This window comes from Anabrus simplex, chromosome 13, assembly GCF_040414725.1.
Source record: "Anabrus simplex isolate iqAnaSimp1 chromosome 13, ASM4041472v1, whole genome shotgun sequence".
Taxonomy (NCBI): domain Eukaryota; kingdom Metazoa; phylum Arthropoda; class Insecta; order Orthoptera; family Tettigoniidae; genus Anabrus; species Anabrus simplex.
In genome coordinates, this window is record NC_090277.1 from 5826352 (window position 1) to 5844508 (window position 18157).

Consider the following 18157-nt stretch of genomic DNA (forward strand, 5'->3'; position numbering starts at 1 on the left):
TGCCCGTCACGAGGTATTCTAAGACCCATTTATCCATGAGTTTAAAGGAGAGTTCAAACCTTTCAAATGTCATAGAAAAAACTATTTTCGAAATGTATACAACAAGGTGCATTTACGTTTTTCAAATAATGCACTTGAATAAATCACTGGCAAACAAAACCTCACGCAAAGGCAGAAAAAGCACTTTTCTGGATTACTCTGCTGTTTCCATTTTTAGATGCTTTGTACGTGCACGGAAAGTGCCCGACGCCCTTAAAACTTCTCGCCTTACCGAACATTCCCATGAAGTCTCTCGCTTCCGTGTGCATTGCAACACATTACAATGACTCCCACCTTTGTACAATTTCTCAGCTGGCACCTCTCTCCTGTAAAACGGTAAGTCAGTTTGAGCTCTGCATAAAACATGCAGTTTCATTGGCATTGACAATTTTGTTCGCTGTGTACGAATTGATTATATGAACCACGCTTTTTCGCCAATTGTGGGCATCGCCAGTGTTTGCGGATCCTGCTTCTCCGCACACTGCCTGATACGTAATGATGTGGTGTTCTTTAAAGTGCTGAATACAAAATAATTATGATTTCACTCGATGTTAGCAAATATGGAGCACACTGTGCTTCGTTACGGTATTCTACTTTGTATGTGGATATTGAAGTAAATACTGTACGTGCAGTAAACAAGATTTTTTAAAATGGCATGTCGCTTAGCGTTATCCAAGGAATAGCATGGGGAGGTCCCCGTATGTTGTTTCCAATGTGAAGTGTGGGTTGCAGAGTTCTGGTGATAACGGCAGGCTCTCTTGCCTGCTGCCATTGGCAATCAAGTTTGGAAGTTTATATTATAATTGCAGGCTCCATTGCCTACTGCGCGGTCACAACCTATTTGGGGAGTTTTTGTTACAATGCCAGGCCCCCTTTCCTACTTCCAGACAGATTACTGTTGAGGAGTTACTATTATAATCGCAGGCAACTTTCCTACTACCAGTCAAAATTGAGTTGTGCAGTTATCATTATAATGACAGGTCCTTTTTCCTGCCGATGCCAGCTTACTGCCCGTCATACACAGTTGGTGAGTTTCCAGCAAAATAGCAGGCCACTATGCCTAATGCTAGTCACACTTTAGATGGCTACATTAGTTTATAATGGAGGGCGCCCTGGCCTACAGCCAAACACCATCCGATACGGGAGTTCTGAACAAAATTTTATGCTCCCTTGCCTTCTGCAAGTCAACTCGAGAATTGAATTATTCATTACAATGGTAGGCCCTCCTTACTAATGCCAGTTACACAGGAATTGGAGAAGGACACCATTCCTACTGCCAGTCAAATTTGGTGTGGGCAGTACTGATTACAATAGCTGACGCACACTTTCTCGATTGCTACAAATGGACATCAATGAATATGTGTAGATCGACATACAAAAGTATATGCATGGTTGCAATATTGCAGACCTTCATTATCAGATTAACTACTGCTAAACGGTACGTTATATGGTCAAAGGATTGTAACATAACCGCAGTATTTTGTGGCCTAATGGCTGGCCCTATGATATTTTCTCGCATCTCATCTATTCGTGGGTCAGACTGAGTTAGAAACATTGAATAGGGTGAAATTTATGTAAGATTACCTCGTATCTTACATTGTATTGCTTTTCGTATAATTATGTGACATAGCATTTGACTCGCATATGGATACTAGGTGGGCCAATATTCGTGTAGAGTTTAATGTTTCTATCTTTCCAGTAAGTGATTGAAAGTATGAATTATGCATGTAAAATTCCAAATGTAATTAAAATCGAGAAATGGAGACAAATGTAACGTATAAGTGGTACAGATACGACAAAAAATCATAAGACCAAGGTTGAAGATCACTCCAAATTGACAGGAGATGGTGCCATCTGTTATGTGATAGGACTTCCCGTTTATCCTACGAAATACCTCAAAACGAAGGTCTGCACCATCATTAAAATTGCCTCCATGTAACGATATTATTTGGGGATAAAAAGTGAAAAATTTAAAGATCTTGGAAGTTTTTCGTCCGTTACAGGCTAAAACATATAATTTTGCCAAATTTAGTTTTCTTGCTCGTCTGGCAGATTATGCCGCAATCTGGATTTTGGGTGAGGGGGTTTAAAATGGGGAATTTCAGGAAACTACCCCAAAAAATATGCAGATGGTCATTATTACCCCTCAAATGGGTAGCTGTTCGAAAATTTCACCAAAATAGTCAATGTACAGACACACACAGTCATTATGGTTTTGTTTACTCGTATGTAGATAGATAAGAAATCTGCTGCACGTACAACACCTTTTGTGCAATGTCCGCTGGACTAAACCTGCAAAATTGACCGTTCATGGTATCTCACTTATTAATCCTACTGTCGAAAAATGCACATGAGAAAAAAGGTTTAGAAATGGATTTCCATTAATTTCGGATGTGCATATTCTGAGGGACTTCAAAACCATGGTTTCGGTTTCGGATAGACCCCCTGTAAATTTAGGTGTTCAGAAATAATATTGGCCCTAAAACCTACTCAAGGACAGGTGGATTCCAAATATCAGGGTTGGTAGAAATGTATTCAGTAGTTCTCAAGTTATAAGAAGACATACAATCAAACAGACGAACAGACACACAGACATCAAAGCTAGGAAATATGCAGATGGTCATTATTATACCTGAAACAGATAACTGTACGGAAATTCTGCCAAAATAGTGAATGTACAGACACACGGTGGTTACGATTATATTTATATAGTTGACAGATACGCATGGGCATATTTGTCAGTGCAAACCTTCATTTCGAGATTTACTGCTCCTAAACGGTAAAACATATCAACAAACAGTTTACACCCTCAGACGTCCCTTTTGTCGCTCTATATGTTGGTGTTAAAACCTTTTCTCATATTTCTCATATTTATGGGTTGGATTGAGTTACGATATTTGAATGGGTTGAAATTAGGGTACATTTTTAACATTTTACATTATTTTTCACATACTTATCTTGGAAGTTTTCCGTATGTTACTGGCTAAAACGTATAAATTTGCTTAATTTCAATTTTTCAGCTGATGTGGCAGATTGTGAGGCAATCTTGATTTTGGGCGAGGGGAATAAAAGTTAGGGCTTTCAGGAAACTGTAGCTAAAAAGCATGTAGATGGTCATTATTTCCCTTTAAACGGAAAGCTGTACGAAAATTTTGCTCAAATAGTCAGTGAACAGACACACGGTATTTACGATTTGATTTTTATAGATGGATAAGGAATCTGTTCCATGTACAACTACTTTTGGGCTATGTCTGCCGGACTTAGCCTGAGAAACCGACCTTTCATGATATCTCCTTTATTAATCCTCCTGTCGAAAAAAAGCACAAGAGAAAATAATTTTTTGTAATGGATTTCCATGAGAATGAGAAAAAAGGTTTAAGAATTAATTTCCGTGTAGGCAGGTAGATTTCCATTAAGTTTGGTTGTGTATATTTCGAGGGAGTGCAGAATCACGGTTCCGGTTTCGTATATACCCCCAGTCAGTTCAGGGATTTAGAAACAATATTTAAACTAAAACCTACCCAAGGACAGGTGGATTCTAAATATGAAGTTTGGTGGAAATATATCCAGTAGTTTTCAAGTTCTAGAAAGACAGACAAGCAAACAAACGGATAAACAAACAAATGATGCATATGAGAAAAAAGGTTAAGAGTTAATTTCCGTGAAGGCAGGTAGATTTCCATTAAGTTTGGTTGTGTATATTTCGAGGGAGTGCAGAATCACGGTTCCGGTTTCGTATATACCCCCAGTCAGTTCAGGGATTTAGAAACAATATTTAATCTAAAACCTACCCAAGGACAACTGGATTCTAAATATGAAGTTTGGTAGAAGTATATATCCAGTAGTTTTCAAGTTATAGAAAGATACACAAGCAAACAAACGGATAAACAAACAGACACCAAAGCTAAAATATATGCACATGGTCATTATTACACCTAAAACGGATAACTGTGCCGAAATTTTGCCAAAATAGTCAATGTACAGACACACTGTCATTAAGATTTTATTTATTTACACGAACTTTCTGTGTGTCATTTCTCTCAAAAACTTCTTTACATTCCTGAACTGTGTAATAGTCTTATCTTACGGTATGCCAAGATTTTGTAATTGAAAATGCTGATCATTAATTCCTTCTCCTACTCTTTGTTTTCTACGATATTGCATGTCTGTTCTCTTTCATTAATCCAGTTTTAAATATTAGTGTCACTCTCACTGATCTCTGTAATATTTTCTTTGTGATTTGTTGTGATATATGTTTTGACATTTTTTGTGCTGTACTGTTTGTAACTTGTTGTGTCTTGTCTTTCAATAAGTAGCCAATTCTTGTTCATCCACTAGTGTCCTTGTATCTTCCTGACTTCTTGTATATTATTTATTTCTTCCGCCTGTGTACCATCCATGGTATATCCCTTGTTGGCCAGCACTTGCATATGTCTCTTCGACGGTCACCTTTTATCTATCGTTTCTAATTATACTAACCTATCCATCACAGAGTCATCTCAATTTTATGTTTTGGACAACTGGTTAGTTTTCCAAACCATTATTTAATGCTGCATGAAAAGTTGAGTCCCTGGGAATTGGTCTGATTGAGGAGTGTGGAAAATGGGATCAGCAAGTCTCTAGGGATGTTCCATTAGGAAAGGTAACGATCAGTTATTTTAGAAAGAACAATGCAGTAAAAGTTAAAACTGGTTCTTTTTCAGAAGCTCGCTAGCCAGGGTGAAGTCGGTGAAGAAATTGTCTGTAGTGACGTTTCTCCCTGTTCCCTCAGTATGCTTGACAAGTCTCAATAAAACATTCATTCCTGGGTTCACCTCTCTCTCTCTGGTTACTGGTTTACCATTGTAAACTTCAGCGGCGCATACATAAGCGTGTCCAAATCCGAGAGTAACCATACTTTTCTCTTCATTTGGTAGATAAATACTGCCTAAGGGCATTCTCCCCTAAAGCGAACTTTCTGTTCATCCACAGTAGTATTTTCGTATGGAACAAACACTTCAGGTAGTTGTGAAATGAACATGTCAAGGACATTCCTTGTTGCTGCTAACTTGTTATTACTTCTTAGGGCTGGTCTGTCTTACATATTACAAACCTCAAAACTGGGTTATTTGGAACTCTTGAAGAGATACTGTAGCTCGAAGGATAGGACGACCATCTGCTTCATTCCATAATTCTCAAACAGAAACTGCTGCTGTTACAAAATTGCGTAAATTGTACATACCGTACCTGAAAATGCTTCAAGCTCTATTGGAGAAATGGGCTTGTGGTTTTTCTCTTTATGTACAAAAACCGTCTCCATTTCACAATTTGGTTCCTATAAAGTGGTTTCCAGCACTTTATCAGTGACGAATAACTTCCTTGCCAACATCTGGAAATCACCTGTCCTCTGAAGAGCATCTCGTGTGTCCATGTGCAATTCTCATTGCGTTACCCAATCTGGAATACACATAATTGAAATTTACATTTTGCTGAAGTATTATAAATATAACCTTCTGACATCTTGAAGAGCTTATTGGCCTATTGATATAGGTTGTTCCTGATGTAAGTGAAGCAATAACATAGTTCATATTACAGTACCACCTCGATTTTGCGTGACCCCGATTTAGCATAAACATGCATGTAACAGAAGAAATTTCCAGTCCCGAAAATTATTCGATAAGAGCAATGCATTTGTATATTCGATTTCACATAATTCAAAATAGGGCAAAATTCGCATTTAGCGTTAAGGAAATATTAAAATTCTCAAATATTTATGTCTATTCATTTTGGTTATGGGACACTAAGAACCTGTGCATAATACATCATAAGACTTAACTAAAGTTGGCGTCTGACAGGTAAGGTTGGAGGGAGGAGCACTGTACGTGCCATTTCACGATGTTGCCACATTCCAGAATTCCTTTCTACATGCTCTTACCCGCCACTTCCGGCTCACTTGTTCCCTCCATCATTCTGACCGCTGTGATCTGTTGTAGACTACCTGGCCAGGCGGTGTCGTCCCATTTGCGATCACTCTCATACAAACAATCAGGTTCTTATCAGTGACAGTGACAGGTTTGGCAACTCCCCGCAAGACGAGCTGCCCTTAAGTTTTATCTCCATGGCAACCATAGTCGCCCCACACTCGTTTCCATGGCAACCACACAGCCACTCCCTTTATCCCTCCTCGGCAGGCAGTGACGGACCCCCCTCTAAGAAATGTAATGCGCCAACTCTTATTATTAGCAGTATAGCTAAGGACGATTCAAAGCAGAAGACGAATTTGAAACTAGAAATGCTGCTGCGATTGGTAAAATTTCTGGGGATATACTAAAGTCTGTTGGTTGAGATATAGAACCAGATCTGTAGTGCTTAATTGACTAGTGTTTGTATGTGTATGTATTGATTAGTGTAGTGTATGTATGAAGCAGCTATACCAAATGGATGAAGAATTGGTGTAGTAGACCCTGTGTATAAAGAAATGTGAAAAGCAAAATGCCTATAATTACACACTTCATCTTGGCTGGTGTTACTTGGAAGCTCTCGGAATTCATTCTTTCTGATTATATTATACGCATATTACAAAAATTACTAACTAGTTCAATAGAAGGTCATTTAGTTTTAGAAAACATTATTCCACTGAAGCTCATCTTGTAGATTCCTGCAAGATATAGCTGATATTTTAGATTCAGGAGGTCAAGTGTGTCATGATGGAGTTATCTAAGGCTTTTGATACGATAGATCTTGGGAGACTACTGGCAAATAGAAGTGCAATTGGTCAAGGTAAAATAGTGACTGTATGTGTGGCTATAATTTTAGAAAATAGGACTCAGAGCATTAGAGTATGTGAAGCTTTATTTGATCCTATAAAAACTATGGGATTGGGTCCCATAGGGTAGTATGATGGGACCTTTATTTTCATATGTACACAATATGAATAATTAACTGGAATCAGAGATATGGATTGTGAGTGACTGCAGAAAGACCTTGACAATATTGTGAGGTTGTGTGTTTCACAAATAGAGTCTTCTCTGTTTTATTATTCTGTTGAAGGGGTGAAAGTTTCTCATGAGGTTCTCTGTAAGCACCTAGGCATTCATAATAAGGATAGATCTTCATTGTGGTAATCAGATAAACAGGATTGAAAATAAAATTTACATATCTCTTAATATGATTTTGAGTTTATTGAGGGGATGTAGAGGAGAGGGCACGTAAATCTCCAGCAAGGCCACAAAGTATGGGAACGTCACCAGGATTTCTTGATTAGAGAACAGGAAATAATCTACAGAAACAGCTCCATTTCTTCTGAGTGATTTCTGACAAAAGAGTTGTGTTACAGAGATGTTGCAAAGTTTGGGCTGGAAAGGCTTGGGGAAATGAGACAAGCTGTTCGACTAAGCAGTATATTCTGAAATGTCATTGAGGGATGTCATGGAATGACATTAGTTGATGAATAAATTTAAGTCATCATCTTTATATGTAGGAAAGGTCACAACATGAAGATAAGTTGGAATTCAAGAGGACAAATTTTGGCTAATGTTTACTTACAGGAAGACATAATTTACCAAGTGAGTTGTTTCATAAATTTCCATAATATTTTTCTACATAAACATCTGATAAACAATCAAAATGCTCACCAGTGGGTGTTGATGCGTTTTATGGTTGATTGATTGAAACATTGAGTGAATTTTTGGTCTTAATGCGATGTACAGAGAAGGATGATGGATATTTCTGTAGTTATGATTTAAGTATTGTCCAATTGTTGGTAAAAAGGTAGGAATAATATAGGATTACTTGATATTACAGTGAAGTGTTTTGGGAATGAAGGTATATAGTGCCCCCTATTTTCCGGATAGGCTAAGCGACTGGCGTCGCTGATTTTTGGGGGCGGTTAATAGGAAAAGGACTGACAAAAATGGAAAAAACAAATAATTTAAAAGCATGGTTTGACATTTATTGGTAATAGCACTCTTTTAAACAAAAATTAAACATAATTTAACAACAAAATCTTGAGGTCGTTATGCCTCATAGGACAGTTTTATACAATTCTGACTCTCTGGTCCTTCCTCATCTGGCTTGAAAAAACGAAATTGTTGAGGGTGAAAATCTTCTTAACTTCTTTGAACCATGAACTTAACAGAAACTGGCTATCGCGACAGCATGTTTTCAACTTAGAAAAAGAAGAAACTTTATATTAATAAAATAATAAATGATAATAGCATCGTGAAAATCTCAAAAATAACACTGAGAATTTTTACATCATAATTTTATCTTAATTATGGATAAACTCCACTGATATTGAAATAATTTCTGACCAAAACTTGAATAAATTGCATTCCCGAGAATTATTTTAATTAATATAATTTCAAATAATTATTTTGATTTAAGACTTCACAAGTATTATTATGACCTTAGAGAAGCATTATTTTCCTGAAAATCCTTCAGAATGTGATTGAAATTAATTTATGAAATTTATGAAATTTTATAAACTTTGTTCGGGCGAGGTTAAAATAGTACGGGCCTATTCATTTTTAATGGCACGTCATTGTAGAACATTACTTAAATACATAATGAGATTCACTAAACATAATTATTTCAACAAGATAAATGAGCACAAACAACGCCGGAATTACCTGAGCCCACCGTGGTGAACACGCGGTCAGGTCTAAACCACATTTTAATAAATCACGAGAGAAAATATTCCTAACTAATTCATTCTCCCCACATTCACACATATGATACACAAATTTCATTTATATTATTTAGAAACAAATTCTAGAATTTAATTTTAGATTCTGATTATCATAATCCTATAAATAGAATAGTTCCTGGTAAATCATTACGTCCGACAATCAGTGACACGTGATTGAATATTGGTAATCACGTTTAAAGAGATAATAGCAGGATTAATACAACGTCGATCACAGATATTCAGCAAATTGATAGTCAGAATAAAATGGACAACAATTATCACGCACATTATTAAGCTTAAACATCAATGTCACCGGATATGTGGTCAATGAGTCACGATAAAGTATTATTAGAAACGTCCAACTCATTGGCTGAATGGTCAGCGTACTGGCCTTTGGTTCGTAGGGTCCGGGTTCGATTCCAGTGGGGTTGGGGATTTTAACCTTCATTGGTTAATTCCAATGGCCGGGGGACTGGGGTTTGTGCTGTCCCCAACATCCCTGCAACTCACACACCGTATATAACACTATCCTCCACCACAATAACACGCAGTTACCTATACATGGCAGATGCCGCCCACCCTCATCGGAGGGTCTGCCTTGCAAGGGCTGTACTCAGCTAGAAATAGCCACATGAAATTATTATATTATTAAAAACTTTGTTCGGGCGAGGTTAAAGTAGTACGAGCCTATTCATTTTTTAATCTCATAAATATCACTTAACAAATGCTGAAAATTAGCAGAACGCATTGTAATGCAAGACACATACTTCTCCAAATAATCCACGAATTAATACCACAGGGTTGCCGTATTCCAGGCTCGTAATTCGTCAACAGAGCACACATCAAATATCTCACAAGACCAGCAAATATTTATCACTCATGACCATAAATCTTTATTTTAAACCGACCGTAAAATTTATGACTATTATTATTATTAATATTATTAGTGGTGATTGTTAATTCTACATAATACTGAATTCGATGACACTATCGTGCACAAATCCACAGAAATGCATAATATGAAATGCACAGTGAAATTTATCATATAAGGCACAACGAAAGTTATTTCCACACAAGATCATAAATCTGGAATTGTTTAATTAAATTATATTTTATCCGGGAGCTCCATTACTTTTAAATATTAAGTTTAAGCATTTGAAGGGAATTAGAAATAATCTCGGAAGACATTAAATGGCAACTACACTAATAGAATCCAAATAACATTCGCACTCACTGTACCAACACTACCATGACACCAGAAGAATGAAGTATGAAATTATTGCAAAATTGCACTGATCTAATAGAAATAGTAATGCAAATGAAGATGCACATACTACTTCCACATAGAAGGACAGTAAATATGTTACAAAAGTTTACTTAAATTTGCGATGAGACTCGATCCCTTCCCAGGTGGTTGAATCTGCTCACATGTCGCAGGTCGTCCTGGTCGTTTTCTCCCTCATGTTAGAATGTGCCTACATTTAGCTCGGCATAATGACAGCAAAGTCCATTTCCATATGTGAATGATTAGCTCCTCTTGAGGATAGGCGAGGCATCCTGGTGTAGCTGGTTATTGTGAATTGTAAAGGTCCTCTTCTTTCTTGAATTTCCGATGGTGGCTGAAACGGACGTAGACAGCTTTAGAAAATTTATCAAGTATGACCACGTCGAATAAATAGCTCGATGAACAAACTTAACTGCGAAGCTCGCAAAAATCTGTGGCAATACGGAATCAGAGTTAAAGAGATATTTTATTCGTTTTTCCGAGCTTATATTCCCTCATGACTACCATGTGTTTATCGATCGCCAGGCTGGAATAATCAATAGTCTGCATACTCCCCAAAACCGATCGAAGCACTTTTTGTCTGAGAACACAGCTGTTCATGAATAAAACTTTAGACTGCTCTCCCAATGAAAGAATGTAATCAGCTGTTAAGAACACACAATAAAATGCATAGTATGGGCCAAATTTGAAGGGGACAATAGGAACATGGAATTTAGCAAAGAGATAAGAAGTCAAGTGATGTATAGAAGGATGGGAACAGGGGAATGTGAAATAAAGAGGATCAGGAAAATAGCTAGTCAGTGTGGAAATAGGGATCAACAGATAGAGAAAGAGAAGCAAGGAATAGTATTGGGTGTATATTTGGAGTATTTGTCCTTTCATGTTCCTCCTTTTCTATCACTTCCTTGTCTACTGCCATCCTATTGTATGTACCTTTTCATGTTCTTGTCTCTCTTATCACTCTCTGAAAATGGTGGCAAAAGGGCTCTGGTTAATATGCAGCATGTCGTTATGCTTCTTAGGTTTCAAAAAGGGTAAAAAAAAAGAAAATAAATGCAATTTAAATGCAGAGCTAAAATTTACATGTAATGTAAAGTTTAATCTTGTAGCACTTGCATGGAATTATTTAAAGTCATTCCACACACTGTATATGAGTTGATTATGTTTGTAAGTACACAAGATGTTATGAGTAGAATTTTGTAAATAATTTAAATTCATTAAGGATGGGCTGTGTGATTAAATTGTTAGTGTAAATTGTATAACACTCTATTTTAGGAAAATGTCTTCTTCTCTTGTCAATTTAAAATTTAGTGCTTGATAATAATGTATTTTTGTGTACCATTTGCCACCGAGGTAGACACCTCTTTTGTAAATAAAGTGGTTTTGATTTAAATCTGTTTGATTTGATTGTTACTTTCAATTGTTAAAATTTGCTTTTATAAATTGGGAGATAAATAATTATACTCTTATTGTGCCAATATGAAATTCATTTTCTCAGCTGTTTCTTGTTTAGATCAATATACTAATATTTTTATTCCTTCACTTCTCTATTCTACTTCTCTTATTTCTTGCTTACAGCCTTCCAAAGACAATAAGAAGGAAATATTCATAGAACAACATACTGATGATCAGCTGCTGGCGTACATCAAGGCAGAAACAAAGTATGTACATCGCGAATCCTGTACAATATGGAATATTTTGTACCTGTATACAGTTGTGTTCAGTAGTGGTTGTTTTACATCTGAAACAGACCGTTTTTATCAATTTAATTCTTTCTTTACAAGGTTACATTTAAACACTAATATTTTAAAATTCTATTGGTTAAAATTACATAAAATATTCACAAACTTTAAGATCAGATTCATTGTTCCTTCATGTAGTTTTATTGAATATATATCTACAAAAAATCTCCAGTAGATCTAGATATTTCTGAAGTGTATTTGTTTACAGTACTTTAAGCAACCACGGGGCCCGCAGTCCTATATTGCGTTAAGTAGAATTTTTCTATTTTTGAACGCCAAAGCAGATAATGAGTCATGGAAAGGAAACGTTCAGTTCATCTACAACTTTGATATCATAGTTTTCAAATAAAACTTCCACATTGTTCTAAGCATATAAAGATATCATGGTATGAATTTATGCTTGATCCAGTGTTGTGGTCACGCTTGTTGATTGTTGCCTTTTCCTACTTTTTATTTAGTGCTCATTGTCAGTCAAGTGCTTGTACATTGTTGTTTGCAAACACATTTACACAATTATAAACTAATCAAATGACAGCTATAAGATCAGTTTATAATTTGTGCAGGTTGCTTAAAAATTTCCAGAATTCTTCAATTAGGTGAATTTGTTATCTCATAGTAGGTAAATAATGATGTAATGTTAGAATATCATTTCTGAATTGTCCTTATCTGTGACATAACAGAGTAGTACAAGGGTGTATCCTGTTTTCAAACTTTTAAAGCAGTAGTGTTTTTGAATTAATTGCTAATTAATATTTTGATCTCACACCTTTGTTGGTTACTGTGTGGAACGATCTTTGATAGTCCCTGGGAAATGATTGTATAAGCTCGGCATTGTGCTCTTAGCGTGCCCTTGTATCGGGAGGTTCTGCAATGGCTATTCATAGCCTAAGGATTGACTTCAAACCTGATTATTGATGGAAATGGCAAATTATGAATGGTTTATTTGATTCGGTGGGTGGTTAGAGTCTTCTCATCTGTTATGTGACACATTGACTTGTTCCTACTGTATATTCACAACTAGTGGGAAGAAATATTAATTTAAGTCCTCAGAACTGCCTGCTCCAGCTTACACTCTCTCATTAGTCAGAGTAGGACCATGCACACAACACAACAACACCCAAATACATCAACTCTTCAAGGTTCAAATTCTGTTGTTTCTTTGTAATTCTTATGTAACAGGACACAATAGGCTACGATAGAGATCAGTCTTGTAATATGACCACCAATAAAAATGTTTCTTTGAATACTTTTCAAACACAAAATGCATATAACTATTTTTGGTTGGAGTTTAATTTAGCTTTGTTCTCCCTAAATGTATCTTGTGCAGAGGTGCCCTCAAGCCAGCAAAGTGACAAGCCTTTTGTGTGTATTCTTTTGTCTGGTTATAGAAGGCAGGGGACAGTCCATTGTGTATGTAGCTTAGTCCGTTGTATATCAGAGGTTTTAGATGCTTCTGAAGGATTTAGTTGACCAGATCTTACTGTATCTACTGCTTCCCACTTTACCCCACATCTGGCGCTGTGTTATCCTGACTCTCAATTCAGCCGTCTACAAATATTTTGTAGCAACTTAAATGACTTCTTTCAAAATGTCTAAGAGATATGCCGTGTCAATTTGGTTCTGAATGACATAAGGACAGGTTTTAAGATTCATAAAATTTCCTAATTGCTGACTTTTGGAAAGACACGTATTGCTGAGCTAAACAATTAGTGGGGAGGTTAACTTCCGTTTGTGTAGACACACATGGTCCTGATCTAACCACTAAGTGCTGCATTTTCCTTCCACTTGTAGAGTGTCGAGTGTCACGTGGCCCAGAGCTGACTACTTTGTGCCACTCCTCCCTGGTCTTCATATTCATAGACTTGATCGGGCTAAAAATAAATTCATTGATCTGATCTGCTACCTATGATGGATGTAAGCCGGAATATGAATTGTGAAATTCCATTCAGCCTAGAATACACTGACTTGTTATTACCCACAGAATTTCACTGGATATTACAACTGTCACTCCTGATTAACAAAGATAATCTTGATTTATTAGTTTCATTATGTTCCGTATTGATGTTATATATCATAGAAAAGGAAAGAAAAGATCCATCTAACCATAACAAATTTTATTTTAACTCTTAGAATGACAGTACCAGTTTCAACTCTTTACGAAGTCATCCTCAGCTGTACTATACCCTTACATTAGTTAGAGTTTGGTGTTATGCCTTGTTAAGTGATAATGTGTGACAGACATTGACATATTACAAAGTGGCTAGTTATAAGCTGCTAGTCTTGAGTATGTCTGATGACCTAAAACTCATGTTGAACACCTTGTTAAAATATTAATCATATAACACATTAAAATGCTCACAACACTTGATCAAAACACTTTAAAATAAATATGTATTGTTACAGTCCAAGATAACGGGTAAAAACACGTTCTTGAATGAATTTGTCATCTTGCGTTGTTTGTTGAATCGTCCAGCATGAGCTATGCTTGAGTTCGTATGGGGTACTTTTGTACTATTATACTTTGTATGATATTTAACCACTTATCAACTTACAAATATTCTAATATTGTTAAATACGTGTGCATTTGAAGGTGACATGTGCAGCCAAAGTTGTTGATGGTCTTGAAAGCGTAAAATGCAGTTCACTTTAGTGTGTAAAATCAGTTGTTGGTGGTGGCTCTTTCCCTGTCTATGACTATTGATAAATATCTGCAAAAAGCGAAAGGTAAAATTAGAAGTTTTAAAAATATTATTCTGAAAGTGCCTGCTTGTGTGTTTGTATCATAATAGTTACTTACTGACGCTGAGTGGATGAGATGCGCACAACCTGGCTGCCTGACGTGTACTGTACCGTGTTCTACTGGTGTTAGTATCTGTTGCTGTAAGGGGAATGTCGTATGTGTAGGGGCGGAGTTGGGCGTGCCAGTCATCTACGTGCTTAAGGTAGTACCCATAAGTGGTGTTCTGTTGATTAAATATAGCGGATGACAGCTGACGAAATTGCTCGGAAGATAGCAGCACGGTGCTCTGTGTATTAAAGATGGCGGATGACAGCTGTCAAAAAGCACGTAGCTTTGTTTACCGATTCAAATCCTGCGCCATTAAGGTTAAGTTGGCACCACTGAGGTTTAGGCCCGTCAAGATAGCAGCACTGACGTTAGCGAAGCGTTGTTTTCGATGACAGCTGTCAAAGAAGCACGTGGATTTGTTTACCTATTTAAATCTCGCGCTAGTGAGGTTAAGTTGGCAGCACTGAGGTTTACGCCCATTAAGATAGCAGCACTGAGGTTAGCGATGCGTTGTTGTCGATGATAGCTGACAAAAAGCACCTGGCTTTGTTTACCAATTCAAATTTCCCGCGGGAGGAGGAGCGGGCCCCTGGGAAAACCTCCCGGGAGGAGCGGGCCCGTGGGATGGCCCCCTGGGAGGGGGCGGAGGAGGAGGCCCCTGGGAGCCCGACGGAGGCGGCCGAACTGTCCATTATATCTACTCCAATGATCAAAACATTTTGTGAATCACCTGTTTCTTCAACGTTACTGCATCCTGTGTATCGTCATTCAGAAGCCACGTATCATTGTGGTCTTTTTTCCTCCGTCCGACGTCCATTCAGATCGCCGGCAACAATAAGATAGTCCAGGGTCTTGTCATGCCATGCCCCGAAGGCATCTTCGGTTTCTGTGCCCGGGCCAGTTTGTGGAGAGTTGCACTGAAAAATTGTATTTTCGTTCTATCACCAATGTAGACAAGTTATGTAGTAGGGCTAGGTGCGTTCTAAATACGCTGAGTCAGCAATTTTTGCTGCGTCAGCACCCGAGGTCATTGACCTCGGTCGCGTGACCGTGACGTCTTGACCACGTGCTCTTGTTTGTAAACAAAGCGACGTGCTCCATTGTTCTACAAAAAAGCGAAATACTATATTTTAGAATTTAGAAAAAAATTTAAACATATGAGATCGATAAAAAGATCGAAACATACCTTAAGATGAGCTCGTGCAATGGAGGAGAAGACTGCAAACTGCGACTCGAAGAATGACGATGACGGCGATAATTCTTGATGTACCTAGAAAACAAGAAATATTAATGTATGTCTGTAGCTTGAAAGATAGCCTAGCCGTTCAAAGAAAGGTAGCTATTTTATGAAGCAGCTATTACTAAAGTGAAGCTGCTTCTGAAAAATTTGTCGCACATAGGTCTTACAGTGACGATAGGATAGGAAAGGGCTCGAAATTTAGTCGGATCGTCAACAGCTAGCGTAGAAGTTGCTTTCGATAAATGCAAGCACTAACCGACCGAATAAGCAGCAGTTTTACACTAAGCTCACCTTAGGATGTGCACATGCAATGTAGATGAAGACCGCAAAACTGCAGAATGCTTTAGCATATCTCACTGGAATAATGTTGACCGTAGACGATGATGATTTTCTAAAAAAAACAAGGACAAAAGAAACCGTAAATATAAAACATCGAAAATAATAATAATAATAATAATAATAATAATAATAATTAAACTTAGTTTTTTTAGCAGACATCAATCACGATGGTGATCTTCGTTGAAAGTGAGGGAATACAGTAAATTGCCTATTCGTTTATATGCACATACGATTTTATATCATCAGTACTTAACACACTGCCGTTCGTTTCACACAGAGTACATCCGGTGAACTGGGGGAGCAAGGCAGAAAGTGCGTACGTTAGCATTACAGTTGTAACAAATGTTTACGCACTGACTTCCTTCAGGTAAGTGTCCTCAAGGAAGCGGTCGGTGCTATGTCTAGTTAAAAACTACTAAAGCACAGGACTTTAGGATCAGCCGTAGACTAAGGCCCTTCGCCTAGCTCTTGCTTCCCGTGTCGGTATCACCCAGCCTAGTATAAGAGAGGATCTGGGGTCTCTTACCCACGCCTACACCTCACGTTAACTTGGGAGCGACCCTCGGGGCCTTGAGCTGAGCGCTTAGTTTTATAGAATCAAACGAGGCTTCTAAGAGAGCATGTATAACAACGCCTACCGTGTTCCCTGCCCGTTAACTTGGGATGGACACTTGGGGTCTTGAACTAGGCGCTTAGAGGCGGTTGACGGTATCCCCCTGCCTAGAGTCCCCAGGTCTCTTCTGAACTTAAGATTTGGGGCTCTTAACAACACTTATGGTTTTCCCTGCCTGTTAACTTTAGAGCGACCCTTAGGGGCCTTGAGCTGAGCGCTTAGTCCCATACCCTGTTAACTTTGGAGTGACCCTGGGGCCTTGAACTGAGCGATTAGTCATGTAGCCTGTTAAGTTGGGAGCGACCTTCGGGCCTTGAGCTGATCGCTTAGTCCTGTAACCTGTTAACTTGGGAGCGACTTCAGGGCTATGACCTAGGCGCTTACCATGTATCTCTTGGGCTCTGTGTTAGCAAGTACGGGGCTGTCGTATTACTAGACTGAACTTGTTACAACTGATTGAGGTACTGTTGTGTTTTTTCTTATGATACAATTTGCAAATGCACTTCGAAAGTTGCTGATGGCGACATTCCAATTGATAAGCGGATGTACTCTCGCTAGAGCACACACACACAACTTCAGCAGGTTGTGTTTGCCTGAAGCTAGCTTAAAAAAATATTTGCTAACTTTGTCTCCAACAACGTTTTTGTCGAACTAGGGGGAGATTACAAACACATTGCCTGTAAGTGGGTGGTGCAGAATAACACCGACAGTATTTCCTGCCTGAGGATCCCCCGGGACTCTGAGGATAACACCCGGTCCGGCACGTAGGCTACTTCAGCATCAAGGGGTCTGCTCAAAGCATACCGTCCCCATCCGATGAATCAGTAGCGTAATATGCCCTCAAGCAGTGCAGGGATGATTGGAACGACCAAAGGGGACTCGAAACCGTTAACATCCGCATGCCTCAAGCTCTACGAAGAGGTTTGGAATTTAATGCAGACTTTTAGAAATTGTATAGTACCACCTCCCCTCCCCTGCCAACTAACTTTCTCATCGTAAAAATTTAGCGGGACTCGAACCGTCCGACGGATGAATCACCATCAACAGCGCTATATGCGCCAACTCTATATGAGCACTGAGAAGTAGTTTGCAGGGTTTTAGCACACAATTAGAAATTAGAACGTGATATATGACAAGAGAGACCCTTTTTCAATTATCACTACAAGACCACAAACACATTCATTCATTTAAAGCACATCGTACGACGGAGCGGAAAGATGTATGCCATCGACCGTAACATACGGGAATAACTCGTCACCAAATCCAAATATAAACCGAACTATCACATACCTGTGATTATCAATGGTAAAATCGAATAGCAGTTAGCGTGAAAGGTCCAGGCCTGAACACATTGAATGAATATTTAAAGCATAAAAATGCCACACAAACATAGCGGCAGCCATTGCTAGTATCCGTCACACGTAGAACAGAAGAAGAACTCCA